The following is a 27558-nucleotide window of genomic DNA, read 5'->3' as shown; positions in this document are numbered from 1 at the left end:
CAACTCACCTACCACAGATCTTCACTTCCGCAGCTCACAGATATGGTTTGCCTATACTCCGTAGTTCTGTTGTCCTTTTACTTACCGTTTACGCATCTTCTATTGGACGACAGGTCACAGCACGGACTAAATCGATTGATACTCTATCGACACACAACGTTTGGTACCGATCTGAGTGTCTCACATCTGCAGATTTGGGTGTAAGTGTTTACCCTCTTGGCTATTCGAATAATAGTGCCCTTACGCTTAAAGCGTAAGCAACCCTAAATTTGCAAACTCGATTTTCTCAAAATAGGTTGAGAGTTACGTCTTCCTGTTTACACATGTTGAAGTCCTAGTCGTGCCCTACACACCCTACCAGTACGAATCTAATCGGTGAAGGGACGCTTTTGGTGGGGGAAGTGGCCTTTCCCGGAAGAACGCTGCCACCGGCCTACAGGGGCACCCAAAATGTGTTGCCCATTATCTGTCTAGCGTTGTAGATCAGCGAGCAGTGATACACGTCGTTTCTGTTCGTGGGATCTTAGTTGCCAACGTCAGTGAGTTAACTTTGTATACTTACTGATGTACTTCGATATCCGGAAGTGATGGATAATCGTCTTGCGTTTGCAAGAAAATGTGCAGAATACGAAGAAGAGGAGGTATTTACGGAGTAATGAGCGTTCGATCGTCTCTAATGTTATTACAGCGTGTAATAAAGAGGCGACCCAAAAAGGACTGTTGGCTAATATTACTAGTCCCAATCAAAGGGCTGCAATTTATGCAAACGTCAGTCTCACCCAATAGGACGCATAAGTAAGGAATGGAAGAATAAGCCGCATGGTTTACTGGAATCGCCATGAAGGAACACTAATAATTTTGGGAAGAAACCCATCGTTATAGACAGTTTCAAAATCACGTAAAACCTTTGGTGCTTATGGAACACTAAATCACTGTCTCAGTCACTATTCATCTGATTTTAAGACATATTGGTTAAAACATGTGCGCAATAGCTATTCTAAACACTGCTGAAATTTCCTTCGAAACATGTACACCGTTTCTGGACTTCTAAGCAAAAAGCTTGACATATGAGGTGCGTTCACATATTAATTTTTATTTTTTGGTAAGAACTTTATTCGTTAATCTACAGCAATGTAATCCTCTTCAAAATATTCGCCATTACATACTATACACTTAGGCCAGTACTTTTTTCAATTCCCGAAACACTTTAGGAACTGTTTCTTCGGGATAGTTTATAGGTCTCTTAACGGTGCATTTTTAATCTCATCCATGCTTGTAAAACCGCTGTCCTTTAAGGCCTGCTTTGAAATGTTTATACCACATATCTGCACTTGGTTTACTCCTAATAGGCTTGCCAAAAGCAATATTTACCATTTCTAAAAATTTCATACACTTTATTCCATTCTTATATCGTAATTTAACACAGATTCTCTAATTTATTTTTATACAAAACAAATAATCGTTAATGCTACCACAACACATGTAACCTTCCTGACAGCTGACAACAGAGTAAATACCCAATTTGCATAACATTGTACACATACTTTTAAGGCATGTTTACGAAGACAGTGACAAAAAAGTAGTCCAAATCGGACTAATACAACACGCAAAATTATAAATTTCTACTTACTTTTTAAACACTCTTCGTGTTGCAAGAATCGTTAAGTTTCAGTGCAGTCCTTCATAGAAAGCTTCTACCTTTTAGTAGAAACAGAAAATAAGAACAAGCGTTAAATTCTACAGATTGATTGCATTATACGGAGTTCGTTTTATGAATAGCAATAGAGGAACATACATTCACATGAATAGGCATTTGGTTCTGTTTTTGTAATAGAATCCTGACTTCCTTTCTTATGTTAATATTATTAACTCTATAATGTTGTGTTTCAGAAGAAGCTATCGTCTTTTGTATTCCTTATGGACTTAATGCATTTGTCTAAAAGTAAACGCAGCCGAGACATATCTGTACACGGCATAGCCACGGATTTGAAGCGCGCGCCGCGGCAGAGCCGGTACTACGTTGTGAAACAGCCTGTAGAAGAGCCTTTTGACGTAGCTGGGTTGGCTACAGCCCTGGAATTTTCCTTCGTTAGAGGTCTGGGCGGGGTACACGAAGCGTCGTGACGCCACTTCAGGAGCTACTTGATTGAGAAGAAGGTCAAAACAGCCGACCCGACGGCCGGGAGAGCGGTGTGCTGGCCCCACGCCGCTCCGCACCACATCCAAATAACGCCATTGTCAAAGGATGACATGGCGATCGGTCGGTCCCGAATGGCCTGTCTGAGACAGAACGCGGAAATTTGCTTCGTTTGCTTATAATTCAAGAGGATAGCTTAAGAAACAAATTCACAGGACCGCATTTGAGGTATTCACCTTCCTGTCAAATGATCCGTGCATCGTTATGCTAAACCAGTCGTTCCGAATCTGAGAGTAATTACCCCTAGAGTATAAAATTAAATTTTCTGAGTGGTAAAAGCCAAACGATTCAATTCCGTTTCAGTCGCGAAACACTTATTTTCAAAAGATCTTTACTAATATCATAATTTTGTAAGACTGTAATAATAATCATACAAGTTATCAATAATTATTTTTTCTCAATTAGTAGCATTAATGCAGTGGAGGTTACAGGTTCCTCGCATAGTCCACCCAATACATATGTTAATCTTCCTCCCGTACATCGCTGACGATAAAAGTGAGACACAAGCTGCGGCATCGTCGCCAAAAAACAGTGACCCGTATATGTAATAAGTTTCCTTTAATTTACGTCTATGGTCACAAAATTTTTGTTAACAGATATCTGTTAGCAAAACGTTTGTGACCATAGACGTAAATTAAAGGAAAAGTGAGACATATGAAACAATGGAAAGTCCAAGATGGAATGTAACGATGTAACTCCACCTTCATTAGTCACTGTCCTCACCCATCCAGCCCCATCCCTGTTCCCATTCCAGCACTGCACAGCCGTCATTTCACCGCCACACCCAGTCTTTTAATTTCTTTTTATTTCTCTCCTTTCCACTACTTCCTCCCCCACCCCTCTCCACCACCTTCTCTCCTGCCCTCGGGCTAAACTGCAGCACTTCACTATCTGCCATCGCCACCACACTATCCCTCCCCCTCCCAGCCTCCTCCTTACCCCCACCCAGTCGCCACTCCCATAATGCACTGGTGCTGCTGCTCACAGTGTGGTTTCAGTTATCTGAGAATGAAGATGTGTATGCAAGTTGCGTTTGCTTGAATATGTGTGTGTGTGTGTGTGTGTGTGTGTGTGTGTGTGAATGTGTGTCTATTGCTGACGAAGGCCTTAATGGCCAAAAGCATAATTGTGTGAATCTTTTTGTTGTGCCCATCGCGACTTAGCATCTCCCTTATATGGAAAGTGAGACATATATTATACATAACAGATGCTAAATATTTTAAAAAAAATTATTCTCCATGTTGTGAATACACTCCTGGAAATGGAAAAAAGAACACATTGACACCGGTGTGTCAGACCCACCATACTTGCTCCGGACACTGCGAGAGGGCTGTACAAGCAATGATCACATGCACGGCACAGCGGACACACCAGGAACCGCGGTGTTGGCCGTCGAATGGCGCTAGCTGCGCAGCATTTGTGCACCGCCGCCGTCAGTGTCAGCCAGTTTGCCGTGGCATACGGAGCTCCATCGCAGTCTTTAACACTGGTAGCATGCCGCGACAGTGTGGACGTGAACCGTATGTGCAGTTGACGGACTTTGAGCGAGGGCGTATAGTGGGCATGCGGGAGGCCGGGTGGACGTACCGCCGAATTGCTCAACACGTGGGGCGTGAGGTCTCCACAGTACATCGATGTTGTCGCCAGTGGTCGGCGGAAGGTGCATGTGCCCGTCGACCTGGGACCGGACCGCAGCGACGCACGGATGCACGCCAAGACCGTAGGATCCTACGCAGTGCCGTAGGGGACCGCACCGCCACTTCCCAGCAAATTAGGGACACTGTTGCTCCTGGGGTATCGGCGAGGACCATTCGCAACCGTCTCCATGAAGCTGGGCTACGGTCCCGCACACCGTTAGGCCGTCTTCTGCTCACGCCCCAACATCGTGCAGCCCGCCTCCAGTGGTGTCGCGACAGGCGTGAATGGAGGGACGAATGGAGACGTGTCGTCTTCAGCGATGAGAGTCGCTTCTGCCTTGGTGCCAATGATGGTCGTATGCGTGTTTGGCGCCGTGCAGGTGAGCGCCACAATCAGGACTGCATACGACCGAGGCACACAGGGCCAACACCCGGCATCATGGAGTGGGGAGCGATCTCCTACACTGGCCGTACACCACTGGTGATCGTCGAGGGGACACTGAATAGTGCACGGTATATCCAAACCGTCATCGAACCCATCGTTCTACCATTCCTAGACCGGCAAGGGAACTTGCTGTTCCAACAGGACAATGCACGTCCGCATGTATCCCCAGCCACCCAACGTGCTCTAGAAGGTGTAAGTCAACTACCCTGGCCAGCAAGATCTCCGGATCTGTCCCCCATTGAGCATGTTTGGGACTGGATGAAGCGTCGTCTCACGCGGTCTGCACGTCCAGCACGAACGCTGGTCCAACTGAGGCGCCAGGTGGAAATGGCATGGCAAGCCGTTCCACAGGACTACATCCAGCATCTCTACGATCGTCTCCATGGGAGAATAGCAGCCTGCATTGCTGCGAGAGGTGGATATACACTGTACTAGTGCCGACATTGTGCATGCTCTGTTGCCTGTGTCTATGTGCCTGTGGTTCTGTCAGTGCGATCATGTGATGTATCTGACCCCAGGATGTGTCAATAAAGTTTCCCCTTCCTGGGACAATGAATTCACGGTGTTCTTATTTCAATTTCCAGGAGTGCAGTACCTGCAGTAGTCCAGAAATTGCTTCATTATTCGCTTCGAAGTAGATAAGTGAATTAATTGACAGCAAGACACAGCAGTAACTACGTAAGAGCTACTGTAGTGCTGTACACAGTTTTATTATTAATACTATTAGTGGCTGTGGTAGACACAAAGCATTAGCAGCCTGAAATCTTCCAATTTCTGCTAGCTCAGAAGGTGCAATGCAGCAATCAAGCCGGCCGGTATGGCCGTGCGGTTCTAGGCGCTTCAGTCTGGAACTGCGTGACCACTACGGTCGCAGGTTCGAATCCTGCCTCGGGCATGGATGTGTGTGATGTCCTTAGGTTAGTTAGGTTTTAGTAGTTCTACGTTATAGGGGACTGATGACCACAGACGTTAAGTCGCATAGTGCTCAGAGCCATTTGAACCGTTTTTGCAGCAATCAAGTGATTTACGAACAGTAATTGTAGTGCACACATTTAAACTTGGTTGATTTTAAACTGGGTCGCAGTGTACAAGTCAAGAACATGCTGCAATTGAGAGGATTAAATGAAGGGCAAGTACGTTTTGTAACAAGTGTCTACACTACAGTGAATAGTTAGCTTTCTTATCTGGAAAGGAATTGTGGGTAGCACTTGCAATGCACCACGAATTCGTTCGTCATTCATTCTACAATGAAGCACCAAAGAAATTCATATTTGTGAGACGCCCACTAAACCTGGTGGGCAGTACAGGTGATTAGGATTGTGGAAAGAACAAGGTAAGGTGTCAGTCAGTTTCACCTCAAAATTGTAATTTAATAACACATTTACAACCAAAGCGGCACATAGTCAAACTTCTACAACTACAAGTTTCAAACTCCAAATCTTTCATGGCCGAAGGCCTCCAAACAAGAAATCTTAAAAGTCAACAACGTAAATTTCAAGTGACTGAAGACACGCAGTTACAATTACAAATAAAATAATTAAGTGGATAGACAAACATAAACAAATACAGGCATCTTATCCGCACGGCTGTAACGGATCGTGCAGCCACGTCTCGATCCCTGATGGGGACGTTTGCAAGACAACAAGCATCTGCACGCACAGTTCGACGTTTGCAGCAGCATGCACTATCAGATCGGAGATCGTGGCTGCTGTTACCTTTGACGCTGCATCACAGACAGGAGCGCCTGCGATGGTGTAGTCAACGACGAACCTGGGTGCACGAATGGCAAAATGTCATTTTTTCGGATGAATTCAGGTTCTTTTTACAGTATCATGATGGTCACATCCGTGTTTGGCGACATCGCGGTGAACGCACATTGGAAGCGTGTATTCGTCATCGCCACACTGGTGTATCACCCGGCGTGATGGTATGGGGTGCCATTGGTTACACGTCTCAGTCACCTCTTGTTAGCATTGACGGCACTTTGAACAGTGGACGTTACATTTCAGATGTGTTACGATTCGTGGCTGTACCCTTCATTCGATCCCTGCGAAACCCTACATTTCAGAAGGATAATGCACGACCGCATGTTGCAGGTCCTGTACGGGCCTTTCTTTCGACTGCTGTCCTGGCCAGCACATTCTCCAGATCTCTCACCAACTGAAAACATGTCGTCAATGGTGGCTGAGCAACTGGCTCGTCACAATACGCCAGTCACTACTGTTGATGAACTGTGGTATCGAGTTGAACCTGCATGGCCAGCTGTACATGTACACGGCATCCAAGCTCTGTCTGACTCAATGCCCAGGCATATCAAGGCCGTTATTACGGCCAGAGGTGATTGTTCTGGGTACTGATTTCTCGGGATGTATGCACCTAAATAATCACATGTCAGTTCTAGTAGAATATATTTGTCCAATGAATACCCGTTTATCATCTGCATCTCTTCTTGGTGTAGTAATTTTAATGGCCAGTAGTGTAGATTTACGCATTTCTAAGTCTAGGAGACTGATGACCTCGGATGTTAAGTCCCATAGTGCTTAGAGCCATTTGCACCGAGCTGGTGGTTCCATAATGGTGTGGGCTGTGTTTAGATGGAATGGAGTGTGTCCTCTGGTCCAAGTGAACCGATCACTGACTGACTGCTGGTTATCTTCGGCTTCCTGGACACAATATGCAGTCCTTGGAGTTTATGTTCCCAAACAACTACGTCATGTCACTGAGCCACAATTGTGACTGATTTTGAAGAATATTCTGGACAATTCGAGAGAATGATTTGGCCAGCCAGATCGCCCGACATGAATCCCATCGAGCATTTATGGAACATAATCGAGAGGTGGGTTCGTGCACAAAATCCTACACTGGCAACACTTTCGCAATTATGGACGGCTATAGAGACTGGGACTTCCAATGACGGGAGTCCATGTCACGTGGAGTTGCTGCACCACAACGGGCAGAAAGAGGTGCGATACAATATCAGGAGGCATGCCATGGTTTATGGTATCTCAGTGAATTTCCCAATTATTTGTTCCATCTTCAGATAGGACGCTACCAAAATATTTAAATTTTTTTATATTTCTTAACGTGCTGGCTTATCTTAGAAGATAGATTAAGGAAAGGCAAACCTACGTTTCTAGCATTTGTAGACTTAGAGAAAGCTTTCGACAGTGTTGACTGAAAGGCTCTCTTTCAAATTCTGAAATGGCAGGGGTCAAATACAGAGAGCGAAAGGCTATTTACAATTTGTACAGAAACCAGATGGCAGTTATGAGTCGAGGGGCACGAAAGGGAATCAGTGGTTGAGAAGGGAGGAAGACAGGGTTGTAGCCTATCCCCGATGTTATTCAATCTGTATATTGAGCAAGCAGTAAAGGAAACAAAAGAAAAATTCGGAGTAGACATTAAAAGCCATGGAGAAGAAATAAAAACTTTGAGGTTCGCCGATGCCATTGTAATTGTGTCAGAGACAGCAAAGGACTTAGAAGAGCAGTTGAACGGAATGGACAGTGTCTTGAAAGGAGGATATAAGATGAACATCAACAAAAGCAAATGAGACACTTAAAGTAGTAAAGGAGTTTTGCTATTTAGGGAGCAAAATAACTGATAATGGTCGAAGTAGAGAGGATATAATATATATATATATATATATATATATATATATATATATATATATATATATATATATATATATATATATATATATATATTTAAGTGTCAGGAAGTCGTTTCTGAAAGTATATTTATGGAGTGCAGCCAAGTACGGAAGTGAATCGTGGACGATAAATAGTTTGGACAAAAAGAGAATAGAAGCTTTCGAAATGCGGTGCTACAGAAGAATGCTGAAGATTAGATGGGTAGATCACATAACTAATGAGGGGATATTGAATAGAATTGGGGAGAAGAGGAGTTTGTGGCACAACTTGACGAGAAGAAGGGACCGGTTGGAAGGACATGTTCTGAGGCATCAAGAGATCACAAATTTAGCATTGGAGGGCAGAGTGGAGGGTAAAAGTCGTAGAGGGAGACCAAGAGATGAATACACTGAGCAGATTCAGAAGGATGTACTGGGAGATGAAGAAGCTTGCACAGGATAGAGTAGCATGGAGAGCTGCATCAAACCAGTCTCAGGACTGAAGACCGCAGCAACAACAACGTGCTGGCCCTCTATTATTGTGTCTGCTACATATTCTCCACAACATAGTTATTCCGTCTTCAGAAATATTTATTTCAATCCCCCACCTGTGATATACTTGTAATAATTTTGTTAACAAAAAGCAGATACCATCCTCGTCACTAGCTACCACTATTTGATCATTTGTGAAGAACAAGGTATGCGCACATTGGTCCTTCGTTATCTGAATTCCCATTCCTGCATGCTACCTACTCCATAAGTCTAAGGCTTTCTCGATGTCTACGTAAACAGTGTAGGAAATATGGAAATAAGTGTTTGGCGTCGTTGGCCGGGAGGCCCCTTACGGCGCAGGTCCTGCCGCCTTGGTGCAGACCTTATTACATACGACGCCACATTGAGTGACCTGCGATGGGGATGAAATGATGATGATGAAGACAACACAACACTCATTTCCTGAGCGGAGAAAATCCACGACCCAGCCGGGAATCGACCCCGGGCCCTTAGGACGGCAATCCGTCACTCTGACAACTCAGCAGTCTCCAAGCTCTTTACCCTGTGCACCCTCTGGTCCACCGGATTTAGGACTGTCTGCGCTTGCTCCACTCGGGGGGCGTCTCGGTGGCGTTCCTCTGGCTCCCGGGACATGTTGGTATCTGCGGAAATGAGGCGGCCGATATTGCAGCCAAGGCTGCAGTCTCTCTTCTTCGGCCAGCAATTCAATCGATTCCCGTCGCCGATCTCCGGAGCGTTTTATGTCGTCGTGTTGTTCATTTATGGCGCGCGCACTGGTCGACACTTCCCCAAAATAAATTGCGGGACGTAAAAACTCTTCCTTGTGCTTGGACCTCTTCCTCCCGAACGCGTCGTCGGGAGGAGATAATTTTAACTAGACTCCGGATAGGGCACTGTCTTTTTAGCCATCGACATCTTTTAAGCGGCGATCCTCCCCCACTCTGTCCCCACTGCTCTCAGTTGTGGACGGTAAGACACCGTTTAATTGAGTGCCCCTATTTTACTCCGTTACGCGCCCGTCTACAGCTGTCGCCTGATATATCGTCAATTTTAGCAGATGACACGCGATCGGCCGATCGCGTTCTAGAGTTCATTCGTGCCAGTGAAATGACGTCAGTCATTTGAAGTTGTTTTTTTTTTTTTTTTTTTTGGGATAACCTACCCCCTTCTGTAGTGAATTTTTAAGCCTTCCTTCTGCTTTTAGTTTCTCCAATTTTATGACTTTCGTTCCCATTGCTGCTGGTTTCCGTTTTCGGTTTTTTACTGCTTCCTAAGTCACAGACCGGGCGCTAATGACCATAGCAGTTTTGCGCCCTAAAACCAAAAAAAAAAGCTATCTTTTTTATTTTTTATGTAAGACCTTTTTTTTAAAAAAAAAACAATGTTACACATTCCAAATACATACTAAGTTATACATACATGAAGTTATTTAAACAAAACGGTTTGATCATTTCAATTGCGCTGACGTGAAGGAAAGACAACAGAAGATTGTGTTACTGACTAAATCACCAGAAAGAATTAAATTAAACATAAATACTTGAGAGTGGCGGAAAGGAGATATATAATAAAGCTGACTAGCCTTCCAACTACACTTTCTGGACATTAATTGAATCTAAGTATTTGAAGTGATCAGATCTATATAATCAGTCTTTCACTGCAAAAATGAACAGGGCAATGTGCCAGCCATTGAATATTACATTTATCAGATAGAATCTTATGCTTTTAACCAATTGATAAGGACACTTCTATAAAAACTGTCTATTTCCAAATTTCTAGTATAAGCCAATAATGCACCTTTCATGTTTTGTGTTTGGCACTATTAGACACACAATCTCAATGTCACATAAGTTCTGTACATTAGCTTATAAATTTCAAAAAACTACTCTCTGAAGTAGAAAAAGCACACATCATAAATATACTGTAAAATCTTAAATAGTATCCTTAAGGGAACTACAATACATCACTGTCAACACAGTCTTCTTTTTTACATTAACCAATGTCCATTCTTTCAAATACAATTTTTAGCATATTACCGAACTTTTTCTTGTGATTCGAATAGCTTCTAATTTTGTGGAACTCACACAGCATGTGTACCTTGAACTCTATGATGCTATCGGATCCTAATTTGTTAAGGACGCAGTTAACAAAATTTCCCAGCAACCAGTACACAGCGTTATTTTTTGCTTCTGGGAAATAGCGTGCTTCAGGCCTGTGTATCAATGACAGCGATATATACTCAGGGGATGTTCTTGTAATCAGAGCTATTTGCTCCCAGATCCACTTCCAACTATTCATGTGACCACTGCAAGTATATCTATGAATTAACTGTGTCAACTAGATGGCATTGTTGACTATCGGGGCGGACAACATTGTAGGAGACAAGCAGCATCCTTGCTTTAATTCTTTTGTAATTTCGCAAGGCTTTGTCGGTATTTTATTCCCCATTTTAATTACACACACTGAAAACTTGTATAGGTTGCATTCTTCTACGTGGAAGCAAAATAACACGTGAAGACGAAGCAAGGAGGTCGTAAAAAGTAGACTAGCACAGAAGCAGTGGCCATTCCTAGCTAAGAGAACTCTTGTACTATCAAACATCGCCGTTAATATGAGGCAGAAATATCTGAGAATGCCCGAGAGCTTAGGTATTACTATGATTTGAGACTGAGAGCGTGTTCTGTGTAAAAGTGTATGCTGTGGGCTGCATGAGTTACGTAAAAGTTCACGGAGGCAGAGGTGAATAGCACACGTGGCTTGGATGTTGGGGAGGGTCGGAGCCGTCGCTTCCGAGTTGCGTAATCGCAGATAAAAGCACTCGCGTGATGGGGCGTTACGAAATGCCTGTTATAACTGGCGCGACCTTCAAGTGTACTAAGAGGGCGTGCCGAAAAATAACGCCTCCGAATTTTTTATGTGAAAACTCTTAAAGATTTTAAAATGAAAAACGCTACCAACATTCTACGAGGTATGGTTATAAAATAAGGACGCTATTGCTAAAAACATATTATTATTTTATTATTCTGGATTTACAATGTGAGTACATTTTTCCAGCACCTATTCTAGATTACAGTAAGTCACTAATTATTGTTCTCCACTCTTCTCTATTTGTCCATAAATCTTCAGGAATGTTGTTCTTCCTCATTGCTGACTGAACTCCCTGTTTCCATGTATCAGGTGGTCGTCCCCTTTTTCTTCTTCCAAGTGGTACCCAGTCGATTATGCATTTTGGTAGCCTTTCCTGTTCCATTCGTCTGATGTGTCCATACCATTTAAGTTGTTTGTGCTCAATGAAATCAATAACTGAATTTTTACATTTCATCTTGTCTCTGATTACTTCATTTCTTATTCTTTCTCATCTTGATATTCTTGCTGAATGTCTCCAGAAATCCATTTCTGTGGCTAATAATTTTGATTTCAGTTGCCATTTTGTTGTCCACACTTCTGAACCATATGTAATAATGCTCCTAACTATTGTTTTAAAAATCCTTATTTTGTTATCAGTTGTTATGTGTTTGTCCCAGAGAATTCCATTCAATAAAGAGATTGTCGTCTTTCCAGAATTTATTCTTGATCTAATTTCTTTGTCCTGTTTCCCATCATTTGTAATTTTCACACCTAAATATTTATATTCCTCAGTAGCTGTTATTGTTCCCATCCCTTCTTCTAATATTAAGTCTCCATTCACTCCACCAATTACCATGTACTTTGTTTTATTCATGTTTACATTTAGACCTGATTTTTTATATTCTTGAATCAATTTTCTGGTCATATACTCTATGTCCTCATAGTTTTGGGCTATAATCAGTTGGTCATCTGCAAATTGTAACGAGTATATTGTTCTATCATTTATTGGTATTCCCATAGCGTGACATTTTTTCTTCCAATTCTGTAAAGTTACTTCTGTATATATTTTATACAATGTAGGTGAGATGCTACATCCTTGACGTAATCCTTTTGTGACTTGGAATCCATGTGATAGATATTTACCAATTTTTATTTTTGAAATAGAATTTTTATATAAATTTTGAATTGCTTATTCTTAGATTTATTCCTATTGATATTAAAGCTTTCCATAAACTGGATAAAGGCACACTATCATAGGCTTTTTCTATATCTATGAATACTAAATGTATAGGTTGTGCCCGAACCATTTTTTTTTCAATAATTTGTTGTAGGCAAAAGATATGATCAATTGTTGATCATCCAGCTCTAAAACCTGCTTGTTCTTCAGCCTCCTTTTCTTTGTATTCTTGTTCTAACAAATATTTAATAATTCTTCCATATAATCTACTGAAGGTATTGATCACTGTTATTCCCCTATAATTTTTACACTCATCTTTCGCTCCTTTTTTATGTATCACTGAAATATATCCTACTTTCAAATCATTTGGGACATCTTCCCCATTTAAACATCTTTCGAAAAGGTTTCTTAACAATTCCATTAATTTCTTTGTTCCTAATTTTAATAATTCTGCAGGAATACCTCCAATGCCTGTAGCCCTTCCATTCTTTAAAGATTTTATTGCAGTTTTTACTGTCTCTATTTCCAAACGGATGTAATTCTCTGCTTGTAGATCTATGATTTCATTATATTCAGGGTTTCCCAAGTATTCTTCCCTGTTTTCTGTTAATAAACTTTTAAAATATTTTTCCCAAGAGTCATGAGTAATATATTTAATATGTGTTGTTTCTTTGGAATTCCTTCTTAAATTTTTTATAGTTTTCCATGCTTCTGTGTTTCTTTTACCACCAATATAGGATTCAATTTTTTGACATGACTGTTCCCAAACTTTGTTTTTTGCTTCTGCAACCTTTTTCCGGATTTTCGCTTGTTGTGCATTAAGCTCTATTTTATCTTGAAGATTTCTGGTATTTAACCATTTTAAATATTTTTCTTTCTTTAATTTCACTTCCTTTTTAATTTCTTCATTCCAGTAGTATAATGGATGGTTTGTACGTGTTTCTTCTGTTTCTCCTAAAGCTTCCTTGGCGGCTTCATGTAGTTTATTTACAATATAATGATATTGATCTTCTGTATTATCAAACTCTGTTTCTACCAGTTTTTCATCTAATCTCTTTTGATATAAAAATATTGTGCTTTCATTCTCCAAACTATTCAAATTACATTTAGGAATTTTGATTTCTGTTTGTATATTTTCTATAGGACAATTTCGATTTTCTTCAGTGCTTTTTCCTCTGAAGGGGAATAAAAATTTAAAACATATTATTTCAAAAATATACATGTTTAGTTATTGTCACTCTCAATACTCAAACAACCTACGGGAATTCAGTCTAGTAATATTTACAGCAAAAAAACAAAAAAAATGCTCAAATGTGTGTGAAATCTTGTGGGACTTAACTGCTAAGGTCATCAGTCCCTAAGCTTACACACTACTTAACCTAAATTATCCTAATGACAAACACACACACCCATGCCCGAGGGAGGACTCGAAACTCCACCGGGACCAGCCGCACAATATTTACAGCGACCGCCTATATTTCGGCGGGAGAGTACCCCGCCATTTTCAAGACACAAACTGCAACGGACAGGTGGTGTGCATGCAAATTTAAAACCTCAGTCCTTGGAGTAATTGAGGAAAGATAACACACACACACTGAACACTAGTGCCACCAAAGATGACCAAAGTCAGAGGTATCGATAGTGAAATCTACGAACTAGCAGGTGAGGTAGCATTGAGTCTGTCCCTCTGTTTTTTGACAAGGGAGAGAGCAGGATTCGAAGCGGAGTTTAAACAAAAATCTCCATCCCTGTTTACAACGTTGCTCGTTAATTTATTCTCAACACTGTCCCAATAGCTGGACGTGCATACCAATATCTCGGTGTTATATAACATGGAGTGACCAGTATCCAAGCAATGTTTGGCAATAACAGATCTACTTGGCTGCTGTAATTGTGTGTGCCGTTTATGCTCAGTGCATCGGTCCTCCACGGTCCTGATTGACCAATGTACACCGTACCACAGCTACAAGGCATGCGGTATACACCCGCCTTGGGCAAACCAAGATCCTTAACAGAACCCAAAGGCGCTCTAATTTTAGATGGAGGTCAGAAAACACATTTCACGTCGTATTTCCGTAAAATACGACCGATCTTGTTGGTAGTGCTTCCTGCATAAGGCAAAAAGGCAGTAGACTTCGGTGTCGTCTCAGTATTATCATGTCACCCGATGCACAGTTGGTCGATAGCGCAACGCACGTTCAATCTATCATTATAACAATTCGACGAAATGTAGCTTCAAGATGGGACAGCTCAGCTGGCAAAGTCTCATTGTCGGAAACGACATGTGCCATGTGTACCAAGGTACGAAGTACCCCTTCACGCTGAGCCGGATGGTGACAACTATTAGCCTGTATGTACAAGTCGGTGTGAGTACGTTTCCGGTACTCTTGTCCCAGTGATCCATCAACCTTCCTCCTAAACAAAACGTCAAGAAAGGGAACGTAACCATCCTCTTCCACCTCCATCGTAAAACGAATGTTCGGGTGGATCGAATTCAGATGTTCTAAAAAGGCTGTCAACTTCTCCGTACCACGAGGCCGATCAACAAAAGTATCATCTATATATCTGAAGAAACAGGCGGGTTTCAAAGGCGCCGACTCCAATGCAAGCTCTTCCAAGTCTTTCATAAACAAATTTCGCAATCACAGGAGACAACAGGCTATCCACCGCAACTCCATCTGTCTGCTCGTAATTCTGGTCACTGAACAAAAAGTAAGTGGATGTCAACACATGTCGAAAAAGATATCGGCGATCGCTGTGAATTTTACCTGGCTGAATTCCCGTAAGTTGAAACTTCCTGGCAGATTAAAGCTATGTGCCGGTCCGAGAATCGAACTCGGGACCTTTGCCTTTCGCGGGCAAGTGCTCTGCCATGAGAGCTACCCAAGCACGACTCACGCCCACTCCTCACAGCTTTACTTCCGCGAGTACCTCGTTTCCTGTGGTGTCACCGCCAGACACCACACTTGCTAGGTGGTAGCCTTTAAATCGGCCGCGGTCCGCTAGTATACGTCGGACCCACGTGTCGCCACTGTCAGTGATTGCAGACCGAGCGCCGCCACACGGCAGGTCTAGTGAGACGTCCTAGCACTCGCCCGAGTTGTACGGACGACTTTGCTAGCGAAGCTACACTGACAAATACGCTCTCATTTGCCGAGACGATAGTTAGCATAGCCTTCGGCTACGTCATTTGCTACGACCTAGCAAGGCGCCATTATCAATAGATATTTAACTAGTGATGCCTGTACCTTCAGACCGATGTTCTCCAATTATGGATTAAAGTTAAGTATTACATCAACTACGTACTTTATTTGCTACTCTAAATTCCCTTAAATGTTCCAGACCTCACGCCAGTCTGCGTGAGCTTAACCCGTGCGTTTCGGCCTCCTCTAGCAACACGGTGTTGGCTCTTCTGCCAACACAATATTTCCTACTTTCCAAACTTCACAGAAGCTCTCCTGCAAACCTTGCAGTACTAGCACTCCTGGAAGAAAGGATATTGCAGAGACATGGGTTAACGACAGAGCCTGGGGGATGTTTCCAGAACGCATGTTCTCTCCGGCAGAGTGTGCGCTGAGACGAGGTATTGGCGGAAGTAAAGCTGTGAGAAGGAGGCGTCACTCGTGCTTGGGTAGCTCAGATGACGCCGGCACGGTAGCTCAGCGTGTTCGGTCAGAGGGTTAGCTGCCCTCTGTAATAAAAAATAATGAGTTAATCGATCAACAACGAACTTAAACGGATGTCTTACGACGTCCGCCCCAATTAGATGCAACGAGCAAAAGCGAGCAAAATGAGATTAAAAAAAAAAAAAAGGTAGAGCATTGCCCGCGAAAAGCAAAGGTCCCGACTTCGAGTCTCGGTCCGGCATACAGTTTTAATCTGCCAGGAAGTTTCATATCAGCGCACACTCCGCTGCAGAGTCAAAATCTCATTCTGTTACCGTAAGTTGTTTGAAAATTGTGTACGTTCAAGTCTCATTCTCAATACTGCATACTCCCCTCTATCCCTACAACGCTCATTTCGAATTTTTCATTGATGGGAACAATACTGAAAGTCTTCTTCTGCAAGCTCCTTGATGAGCCGTGCCGCTTTTTGTTTTTTTTTTTTCACTGCGTCAGTGGACTGAAATCTTGTTTCCTTTAATGCAGATTTGAACTTGGGGAATAGATAAAAGTCACATGTTGCTAGACTAGGCGAATAAGGAGGGCGTTTTAACACTGCGATGCTGTGCTTCGGTAGAAATCTCTTAACAGATAATGCGGTATGAGCCGGTGCATTGGCTTGATGCAGAACTCATGACTTGTTCTTTTACAATTTTTGTCGTTTTTTTCCCCTTATTTTCTCGCGGAGTTGAGTGAGAATTTCAAGATAGTAACACGATATTGCAGTTCCTGTGTTACTCTGAAGTACAGTGCAATGTTTCTTCGGACATGCATGCATGTAATTTGGAATAACCCAGGCACTGCAATATCGTATTTATCCACCGTCACCGAGCAAGTGACTTTCAAGTAAAATGTCTCCACTGCAGTGGCGGATACATAAAAACCGCAAGGAGGGGGCATATCCTGAGCTACCTTTACTTTTACTGTAATAAAAAATAACCAAGTCACATGCAAAGTTTAAGAAATTTTTATTTAAACTGATTGTACATGTACACAAATGGTTAAAATGGCTCTAAGCACTATGGGACTTAACCTCTGAGGTCATCAGTCCCCTAGACTTAGAACTACGTAAACCTAACTAACCTAAGGACATCACCCACATCCATGCCCGAGGCAGCATTCGAACCTGCGACTGTAGCAGCAGCGCGGTTCCGGACTGAAGCGCCTAGAACCACTCAGTAACAGCGGCCGACGATTATGCACATATGCAAGACAATACAATCTTACATAAAAAAAAGTTACACTTCGGGTTACTTCCTTAAATGATGAATTCTATGCACCTATTCTTCCTGTCAAATTGGTTAAGTACATTGTCATACGACAATCAATTTCAGGGTGAGTTTTCAACAGAGCTAAGCAATTAAGTTAATCCTCCTTCATTGTCGACCTCAGCCATGTATTTGTACACCGCAATGTTGAAGAAACTTCTTTCTACTGTAGCAATAGATGCAGGTAGAGCCGGCTGGTGTGGCCGAACGGTTCTAGGCGCTTCAGTCCGGAACCGCGCGTCCGCTACGGTCGCAGGTTCGAATCCTGCCTCGGGCGTGGATGTGTGTGATGTCCTTAGGTTAGTTAGGTTTAAGTAGTTCTAAGTTCTAGGGAACTGATGACCTCAGATGTTGAGTCCCATAGTGCTCAGAGCCATTTTTGTTGCAGATAGACAAGCAAATATTTTGTACAGCATGTACAAAGTAGAATAGTCAGACCTAGGACAAATAGACAACGCTTTCATAACAGAGTCACGATCATTAAGGGCGTCAATTCTCGTTTGCTTGTATTGAAGAATCTCTCTCATCACAAAGAGTGATTCTTCTTCAAAGAACGGTAGTTAGCTATCTATTTGCCAGACAGAAACGTATAAAATAAGATGACGCGGGCGAGCGTTCTACATAGGAAAGTACAACTACCCAAGAACTCTATTCAGTCGAGTCGACTGACGAAAGAAACGAACGAATAGCGTGCCGGCTGACAGCAGGCGGGGGTGGCAATGCGGGCAGCCCCGCAAGGGGGAGGACGCGCTGTCGGTAAACTCAAGAGCGAGCAGCGCTTTTGGTGGGGGAAGTGGCCTTTCCCGGAAGAACCCTGCCACTGGCCTACAGGGGCACCCAAAATCTGTTGGCCATTATCTGTCTAGCGGTGTAGATCGGCGAGCAGTGATACAAGTCGTTTCTGTTCGTGGGATCTTAGTTGCCAACGTCAGTGAGTTAACTTTGTATACTTACTGAGGTACTTCGATATCCAGAAGTGATGGATAATCGTCTAGCATTGCAAGAAAATGTGCAGAATACGAAGAAGAGGAGGTATTTACGGAGTAATGAGCATTCGATCGTCTCTGGTGTTATTAGAGCGTGTAATAAAGAGGCGACCCAAAAAGGACTGTTGGCTAATATTACCAGTCCCAATCAAAGGGCTGCAATTTATGCAAACGTCAGCCTCACCCAATAGGACGCATAAGTAAGGAATGGAAAAATAAGCTGCATGGTTTACTGGAATCGCCATGAAGGAAAACTTGAATTTGGGAGGAAACCCATCGTTATAGACAGTTTCAAAATCACGTAAAACCTTTGGTGCTTATGGAACACTAAATCTCTGTCTCAGTCACTATTCATCTGATTTTAAGACATATTGCTTAAAACACGTGCGCAATAGCTATTCTAAACACTGCTGAAATTTCCTTCGAAACATGTACACCGATTCTGGACTTCTAAGCAAAAAGCTTGACATACGAGATGCGTTCACATATTAATTTTTATTTTTTGGTAAGAACTTCATTTGTTAACCCACGGCAATATTATCCTCTTCAAAATATTCCCCATTACATGCTATATACGTGTGCCAGTGCTTTTTCCAATTCCCGAAACACTTTAGGAACTGTTTCTTCGAAATAGTTTATAGGTCTCTTAATTGCGCATTTTTAATCTCATCCATGCTTGTAAAACCGCTGTCCTTTAAGGCCTACTTTGAAATGTTTATACCACGTGTCTGCCCTTGGTTTACTCATAACAGGCTCACCAAAAGCAATATTTACCATTTCTAAAACTTTTATACATTTTATTCCATACTTATAATAAAATTTAATACAGATTCTCTAATTTATTTTTATACAAAATAAATAATCGTTGATGCTACGAAAACACATGTAACCCTTCTGACAGCTGACACCAGAGAAAATACTCAATATGCATAACACTGAACACATACTTTTGAGGCATGTTTACGAAGACAGTGAGAAAAAAAAGTGATGCAAATCGGACTAATACAACACACGAAATTATAAATTTGTGCTTACTTTTTAAACACTCTTTGTGTTGCAAGGATTGTTAAGTTTCAATGCAGTCCTTCAAAGAAAACTTCTAAAAATGTTCAAATGTGTGTGAAATCTTATGGGACTTAACTGCTAAGGTCCCTAAGCTTACACACTACGTAACCTAAATTATCCTATGGACAAACAAACATATCATGCTCGAGGGAGGACTCGAACCTCCACCGGGACCAGCCGCACAGGAAAACTTCTACCTTTTAGTAGAAACACAAAGTAAGAACAGGCCTCAAATTCCATTATATGGGGTTCGTATTACGAATAGCAATAGAGGAACATACATTCACATGAACAGGCATTTGGTTCTGTGTTTTGTAGTAGAACCCTGACTTCCGTTCTTATGTTAATATTATTAACTCTATAATGTAGTGTTTCGGAAGAAGCTATAGTTTTTTCTATTCCTTATGGTCTTAATGCATTTGTCTAAAAATAAACGCAGCTGAGACGTATCTGTACACGGCTTCGCCACAGATTTGAAGCGCGCGCCGCGGCAGGGCCGGTACTACGTTGTGAAACAGCCTGTAGAAGCGCCTTGTGACGTAGTTGGGTTGGCAGCGTGGGGACTCGCTCGCTCGATCTTCACTTTACCGACAGACTACATACGCCACTGCCCCACTGTACGGGAATATATATAACGGATGTGTGAATACAGGCTGTAGATGCACGGTTGACGACATACGGAAGTTGGGGTTTGGCCGTGAGTCGTGTTCAGGTAGCCAAATGGTAAGGTAACCACTCGCGATGAGGGGGAAATCCAGGTTCGAATCCCGGTGTGGCACAAATTTTCATCGTCGCAGATGACCGAAACGAGTGCCTTTGCTAACAGCCAATAGTCTGCAGAGCCTTTCCTGGGATCAGGCTATTACGCTTTGACCCTAGACAACTGGTCAGGTGAGCCCAGATTTCAGTTGGTAAGAGCTGATGACAGGGTTCGAGTGTGGCTCAGATCCCATCAAACCATAGACCCAAGTTGTCAACAAGGTACGGTGAAGGCTCCACAATGGAGTGGACTGTGTTCACATGGAATGGAAGGACTGGATCCGTGATATTTTCAGCTACCTGAAGACCATTTGCAGCCATTCATGTACTTACGTGCACAAACTACAATGGAATTTTTGTGGATGACAATGCGGCATGTCACCTGGTCAGCATTGTTCACAATTGGTTTGAAGAAAATTGGGGATAATTCGAGCGAATGAATTGGCCATAAAAATCGCCTGATATGAATCCCGTCGAACATTTATGGGATGTAATCAAGAGGTCACTTCGTGTGCAAAATCCTGTTCCAGAAAGACCTTCGCAGTTGTCGAAGGCTTTGGAGACAGCCCGTGGTCTTGCGGTAACGTTCTCGCTTCTCGCACACGGGTTCCCGGATTCGATTCCTGACGGCGTCAGGAATTTTTTCTGCTTCAAGATGACTGGGTGTTGTGTCGTCTTCTTCATCATCATTCATCCCAAGGCAATGGCAAACCACCTCCGCTACGACCTTGCCTAGTCGGCGGTGCGGGTCTCCCGCATCTTCCCCTACACTCTTCGGAGTATGGGACCTTATTTTGGTGGTGGTATAGAGGCAGCATGGCTCAATATTTCTGCAGGGGACGTCTAACGACTTCTTGAGTCCATACTGTGTCAAACTGCTGCACTACGACAGGCAAACGAAGGTCCGACACGATTTTAAGAGATATCCAATGACTTTTGTTACCTCTATGTATATGCAATGTTTGTTGTGAGTTGCTAAGTGCTTTCATTCTCAAATACTGGTTCAATCAAGTCCATCATTTACGATGCCTCAAGATCAAACTGCAGTCTCGGACTGTAATACATGTATTACTATTCGAATATAGCTCTTAATGGGAAGATTATGACAGAAATTGAAATTTTTAAATTGGGTCTTAATAATGTGAAGTACTGAAAATCAGATTGTCGTTGCACCTGAAAGCTGGTAGATACGCAACTGGGAACTGATTTCCGGTTTTGGGATATTCGGATAACACTGTACAAAAATTTAGCAGGACGTAGAGGATGCTCCACCGAACAGTTTAAGGTACGGAACCGGAGGTTGGTGAAGCCAACTTAAAGCCATCGGCACACGGACCATGCATCCAAACGTTGAACGTTGAGCGTGCTGAGTTTCTGACGTCATAGCGTGGAACAGCACTTTTGGGAGTCTTTCCGAACGTGCAGAGCAATATCTGGCATGTCAGATATTCTGAGCGTGCGTCTGAGTGTTGACCAATGAGATGTAACCTAACATGCTCTGCAGAGTGTCGACATGTTGCCTTGGCCTTCTCGATCACCAGATCTGTCTCCAATGGAGCAAATACGGGACATAATCGGACGACAGCGTCATTCACAAACAGCATTAAACCTGAATGAAATTTTCACTCTGCAGTGTTCGCTGGTTTTGAAACATCCTGGCAGATTAAAACTGTGTGCCAGACCACGACAGAGTTGTGAAGGGAGTGCGGGGAGAGAAGGAACCAAGCATTGGCTGGAGAGGGGAGGGGAGCCGTTGAGGGGGGGGGGGGGACAAGGCACGCCTACCAGTTGCAGTGCTGGCACTACAAACTGCGCGTCATGCTTACACGAAAGCAGACGAAAGACTTGGAAGTAAAACTCGTTTTAAATAAAAAATGAAATATAAGATAATTCGGGCGAAATAGGGGGCTCCTTCAAAGTGATTGCGAACAAAATATCTGAACTGGAAACTCACCTTTTCTTGCCAGGCGTTTGTGGTGATACGCCAGGATGATTCTTGGAAAACTGTTTAAATCTTCCAGTGCTACGCATGCTTTGTCCTGTGTATGTAGCAGCTCTCACTGAAGATTTGTAAATGGGGTGAAGCAATTTTTTCTGCTCCCTTTCCCTTTCGCAGCATTCAATCACACGCAATATAATTTTGCGAGCATCGCTACGTAATACTGGTTTCTTTCTAACCGCAGGCCTACCGGTAGGGGTTGTTGGCGACTCCCGAGATGGGCCAGCAACTGCCTCTTCACTCGTTTTGATAATATTTAGCACAAGTGCACAATAAAAACACGCAGAACAGTACAGCGCAAAACAATAACGAAGCAGACGACAATGGCTACCTTGTACAACACAGTCAACTACGTAATGTTGGCAGCAGTCGAAACTGCGTGCCTACCGAAGCCTCCCGACGTTTACCGACTTCTACCGACTCAGGACTAGGGAGAGGTCTGCCATCTAAAAGTTTACACACTGTAGTTCTAAGTTCTAGGGGACTGATGACCTCAGAAGTTAAGTCCCATAGTGCTCAGAGACATTTGAACCATTTTTTGTTTCCAGAATGAAATTTTCAGTCTGCAGCGGAGTGTACGCTGTTCGAGTCTCGAGTTTCGTAGAACTTCTGTGAAGTTTGGAAGGTAGGAGACGAGGTATAGCTGTGAGGAGAGGTCGTGAGTCGTGCTTGGGTAGCTCAGTTGGTAGAGCACTTGCCCGCGAAAGGCAAAGGTCCCGAGTTCGAGTCTCGGTCCGGCACACAGTTTTAGGCAGCCAGGAATTTTCAGCATTAAATCTCCCTGCCCCTCCACCTGACCCACCAAGTGCTGAGGCATGGAACTCCATCCCACATATTGACATCAGGCACCTGTTCAACACAATGCATGCACATTTGCATGCTTGCTTCAAGTACCTAGACGAATGCATTCGCGAAATTTCATTGAACTCTCGCCCTCCGTCTGAACAGACCTCGAAAAGCCAGTGGTACTGACTTGACCCTGTGTGAACCTCAGCCAAAGGCGTCGCAGGATTCGAGTATAGAGGGACATGTGGTCGGCACAATGCTCTCCCCGTCGTTGTCAGTTTTCGTGATCGAAGCCGCTACGTTTGAGTCAAGTAGCTCCTCAATTCAACTCACAAGGGCTTGTCAACAGCGCTCGGAAGACTTGAACGGTCACCCATCCATGACGTAGCCCAGGGGTCTCCAAACTACGGTCCGCGTTAGCTGGCCGGCCATCCCCGGTATCCGGCCCGCCAAATATTTGAGGTGGTACCTATACAGGGTTATTACAAATGATTGAAGCGATTTCACAGCTCTACAATAACTTTATTATTTGAGATATTTTCAAAATGCTTTGCACACACATACAAAAACTCAAAAAGTTTTTTTAGGCACTCACAAATGTTCGATATGTGCCCCTTTAGTGATTCGGCGGACATCAAGCCGATAATCAAGTTCCTTCCACACTCGGCGCAGCATGTCCCCATCAATGAGTTCGAAAGCATCGTTGATGCGAGCTCGCAGTTCTGGCACGTTTCTTGGTAGAGGAGGTTTAAACACTGAATCTTTCACATAACCCCCCAGAAAGAAATCGCATGGGGTTAAGTCGGGCGAGCGTGGAGGCCGTGACATGAATTGCTGATCATGATCTCCACCACGACCGATCCATCGGTTTTCCAATCTCCTGTTTAAGAAATGCCGAACATCATGATGGAAGTGCAGTGGAGCACCATCCTGTTGAAAGATGAAGTCGGCGCTATCGGTCTGCGGTTGTGGCATGAGCCAATTTTCCGCGGGCTACGCGTGAAACTTGCCCGCACGCGTTCAACCGTTTCTTTGCTCACTGCAGGCCGACCCGTTGATTTCCCCTCACAGAGGCATCCAGAAGCTTTAAACTGCGCATACCATCGCCGAATGGAGTTAGCAGTTGGTGGATCTTTGTTGAACTTCGTCCTGAAGTGTCGTTGCACTGTTATGACTGACTGATGTGAGTGCATTTCAAGCACGACATACGCTTTCTTGGCTCCTGTCGCTATTTTGTCTCACTGCGCTCTCGAGCGCTCTGACGGCAGAAACCTTAAGTGCGGCTTGGCTCTGAGCACTATGGGACTTAACATCTATGGTCATCAGTCCCCTAGAACTTAGAACTACTTAAACCTAACTAACCTAACGACAGCACACAACACCCAGCCATCACGAGGCAGAGAAAATCCCTGACCCCGCCGGAAATCGAACCCGGGAACCCGGGCGTGGGAAGCGAGAACGCTACCGCACGACCGTAAGTGCGGCTTCAGCCGAACAAAACTTTATGAGTTTTTCTACGTATCTGTAGTGTGTCGTGACCATATGTCAATGAATGGAGCTACAGTGAATTTATGAAATCGCTTCAATCATTTGTAATAGCCCTGTACTGTCAACAATTGAGTTTCGAGGCCTATCGCGACCAATATACCGCGACATTGTCGGACACAATCACGCAACAGAACTATCAAATATATGCTACTTGCTACAAGACTACATATCTAAACTTATTGTTGCGCCGCCTGAAATAACAATACGTTGACATTCTCTACCTCTTCGTCTTGCACCAATAGTGTTGCTAACAATGATTTTGAGATTTCGTTAACTTTGCAGGACGCTTTCGTGAAGAATGTGCAGTGACATACTTTTTTGTCGGTGAAATTCGCCAGAATAAAATACGCCAGAATTTCGGTCAGGTACGTCCACCAATCAAAATAATGTAATTAAATAAAAATCGTAGTTCGTTTCAGTGTTAGCTATTCCCAGGACCTTAGATTTTTGCGATTTCATCTTTCCTTTAGCCTTACATTACGGTGATCATGGCGTGCTAGGGTGCTTTAAACCCACTAGGTAGATCATGGCCCATATGACTTAGTGGAGGAGGAGTCGATGTGGCCCGCGGACTAAAAAGTTTGGAGACCCCTGCCGTAGCCGACAGCACTTGACTTTGGTGATCTGACAGGAACCGGTATTATAATTGAGCCAAGGCTTCTGGCCGCGAAATGTTACTTGACAGTAATTATTTTTTAATATTGCGATTTTTTTACGTCGGTGTATTACGCGGAATTCCTGTAAACAAAAGAGAATGTGCCACAAGGAAGCCTTTCAAATTTCATTTGGAAATCTTAATTTTATGCTTAAATTTTTAATACTGTTGCTAGACTATTGAAGATGAAAACTGCAAAATAGTGCGCACCTTTTTATACAGATTAAACATGTGTTCTACTAGTGCAAATAGCTTTTCCATATACGGATGGAAGAATTGGAATTGTAAGACAGCTGGAGGTTCGCAAAGTGATTCCGGAGTTAATTCTGACAGCCCTTTAATCTGCCCAAAGAATATTCTTTGTGAATGGGCAGCGGTGTTTCAGATTATGCCACTTTGTACAGTTGAGTGGAAATATACAAACCGCACAAGCCTTCGCTTTTCAGAGTTTAGGAAGTGGAGATGATTCGTATTTAATGTAGTATAGATAGCAACATTTAGTTTCTTCATGAGATCCTGAATATGATACTTTCAAGAGTGCTTTTCATCTATTTTCAGTCCCAAAATTTGAAAATGTTCACTTTCACTGTTTATTTGATACCTTATTTGCTAAATCATTTACATTGCATTCCCAATTTGCTAAATCATTTACATTGCATTCCCACATCTTTCACAATGATGCTTTTGTCATCTGCATTCGCTGGAAACAGAGCTTATGCGTTATTTTTAATTCTCTCGATGTAGTGCCGAAAGTTGTTTATTATGTAGATTGATTTCCCACACGTTGAGATGACATTGCGCAAGCTAAAACTTTTTATGACAGCTATATTTGCATAGAATGTCAGTTAACCGAATAAAGGACTGTTTTATCAAGTCTACACTTGTTCCCTGGCCGTCGAGATGTCTCACTTCCTTCCGTAAATTGTTGATTTAGTACAACTGCTTAATTCACGCGGCTGGCGGAAGCGTCCTTGGCGGAACAGCTGATCCGGCCGTGAGACTACGCTATTGATTGAAACACATTTTTTACGTTGCAATAAGTATATAATCGTAGATTAATGCCTTTTCTATCCAATCTGTAAATTTCATGCCGATTTTTAGGATAAGTCTTCTGCGTTTATGATAGCGATTATCAGAGCGTCGAGTTGCAGGAAACAGGATTTTTATTGATCGGTCAGTGCCGGGTGACGGGAAACTCTCTACTACACGGCCTGACCTCTAACGTCCTTTCGCATTCGGCTAAAGGATTTCAAGACAGCTGGACAGCTCCACGTTAAGAAGGTACGGCATCAGTTCCCGGAATTTGGCACTTGTGAAATACCCCATGTTATTTATAATTGTAATACAAGACTAATTGAGTTTTATTTTGCAGAAGGTCACAGTGTGATAAAATTCGGAACTTCGAAAAGGCTGTTTTTCCGTAAATTTGTGAGAAATAGTCAGTATAAATGTCATGTAATGCCATTGACCGCATCCAAGACACTCCCTTCTTATCATTTCACTGTGCTATTCAGTTTTTGCTTGTTTCATTATTTCATTAACATCCCCTTTGAAGTACGCGTGATTTGACATTCGTTTAAACGGTTTTGACAGGCGAATATCTTTATAGCTAAAATGATTCTTGGTTGTTAAACGGAATGTGTGTAAACTTCTAAAGAGTTGTGACGTTTTAACGGGAAATATTGTATAGTATTGGCAGGAAACACCGGAAGGTATCAAGTTGGAAGATAATATTGGCCTATGTTATAATAGAATAAATTTTGATTTTCGTATCCGCCTGAGTAAGGACACGGATACCAGGAATAACCGTTGTCCTTTAGTTCACACCTCACTCACAGACTGTAAGAATGGATAACCAAATTAAAAGTTAACTGTTGCGTATAATTATCTGCCGGTGTGTTAAGTAACATAATGTACCACTCTGCCGGCGTTCTAAACATCGTAAGGGATACATCAATCTGTAATTTGAAGGCACTTGGGATCACTGCTTTTTAGTTGTAGATTAAAGGAATCTGGCACAACGTACAGTTTTAGTGCTTGTGTGCAGGTAGGTTTGTGATTATTTGTCTTAAGATCCCAAAGTTTTCGAAGCAAATGCAAAGTTTGTTACAGGAATGGAGTTACATTAGTGGATATCATCTCCACTGATGCCCTATACGAAGCAATAAGTACACTGATATGTCAATGTCTTTACAAATCTCATAGGTATACTGTGTGTCCAAAGCTACAGAATGTCCTGTCGACAGTGTTGACAAACATGCAGCGGTAATCAAGCTGTTCGTTTGGAAATTGACTTGATGGCCAGTAATTTATGAATTTCAGTGAATAAGAAATAACTATTTCTTGACACATTATTTTCCTGCACTACTGTATAGTAAGCTTGACA

At 42.8% G+C, this 27558-nt stretch overlaps 1 protein-coding gene and 1 long non-coding RNA gene across 4 annotated transcripts in view; one reads left to right on the top strand and one right to left on the bottom strand.

Annotated features, from left to right (window-relative positions):
- The window catches only part of LOC126109872 (pyruvate kinase-like), a 146078-nt gene that overhangs the window by 64803 nt on the left and 53717 nt on the right, over nucleotides 1-27558 (top strand). The window contains exon 1 of one of the 3 annotated variants that reach the window (XM_049914941.1): nucleotides 26334-26453. The exons of 1 other annotated variant lie outside the window; for it this stretch is intronic. The gene's annotated coding sequence lies outside the window, so the exon portion shown is untranslated. Of the gene's footprint in view, nucleotides 1-26333; nucleotides 26454-27558 lie in introns of those variants that run through there. One more of the 3 variants, XM_049914939.1, reaches the window with a different exon arrangement.
- Nucleotides 1-27558, bottom strand: part of LOC126109873 (uncharacterized) — a 33561-nt gene that overhangs the window by 5143 nt on the left and 860 nt on the right. The window contains exon 2 of the long non-coding RNA XR_007523738.1: nucleotides 1631-1698. This is a non-coding gene — a long non-coding RNA (uncharacterized LOC126109873). The remainder of the gene's footprint in view (nucleotides 1-1630; nucleotides 1699-27558) is intronic.

This window comes from Schistocerca cancellata, chromosome 12 (assembly GCF_023864275.1).
Source record: "Schistocerca cancellata isolate TAMUIC-IGC-003103 chromosome 12, iqSchCanc2.1, whole genome shotgun sequence".
Taxonomy (NCBI): Eukaryota; Metazoa; Arthropoda; class Insecta; order Orthoptera; family Acrididae; genus Schistocerca; species Schistocerca cancellata.
This window is presented reverse-complemented; position numbering and strand designations above follow the sequence as displayed.